This window comes from Asparagus officinalis, chromosome 7 (assembly GCF_001876935.1).
Source record: "Asparagus officinalis chromosome 7, Aspof.V1, whole genome shotgun sequence".
Lineage (NCBI taxonomy): Eukaryota > Viridiplantae > Streptophyta > Magnoliopsida > Asparagales > Asparagaceae > Asparagus > Asparagus officinalis.
In genome coordinates this window covers 56837585-56838362 of record NC_033800.1, presented here as the reverse complement: position 1 = coordinate 56838362, position 778 = coordinate 56837585, and positions in this window count along the sequence as shown.

Sequence of the window (778 nt, the reverse complement as noted above, 5' to 3'; positions counted from 1 at the left end):
AAAAGTAAAGAACAAACTTGGAATTTTTGTCTTTTGGGTATTTTTTTTATATAATAAGTATATTATAACCTCCCTAATGTTAAAACTATATTCTAAATTTGTACATAAAACTACCAGTAGTTATTAAATGCCATTCATTATCTTAAATTATAAAGTAAATAGAACTATGTCTTTTAGGATTAAAAAAAATTGTATCTTTTAGGTATTCCATGATTTGCCAATGTTCACAAAATAACCCTGAATTTTTTCACAAACAACCATGGATCTTCATAATTTTCACAAAGACCATTAACATTTCATATATTTATAGAAAAATACTGAAACTTTATAATTTTTTACAGATAAACCCTTATATAGTTCAAAACTTAAACCTTAAGAAGATTGAAAGAAGTATATGATCTAAATTGTAAGAAAATTATAAATAAGTCCTCAAATGTTGTTATAATTACATTCAAAATAAAACTCTTCCATTAATTAAATAATAAATTGTGTAAAGTATTAGAACATAAAACAAATATATCCACGTGCAACGCATGTGCACTATACTAGTAAGTTCTAAACATAGAATGGCAACCATTTTAACACAAAATTAACTTATATGAGTATGTGCTACTTCTCTATTTAAGCCCAAAAGTTTTTTAATTTTGTTTCGATGTGAGACTATACTTGTACATAGTGTTTTTAACATTTTATAGCAATGATACGCAGCTGAGTCATAAAAAAAAATTGGAGTATGATAAAATTTGAGGAACTTATTAGAACAATCGCTAATTTTTTT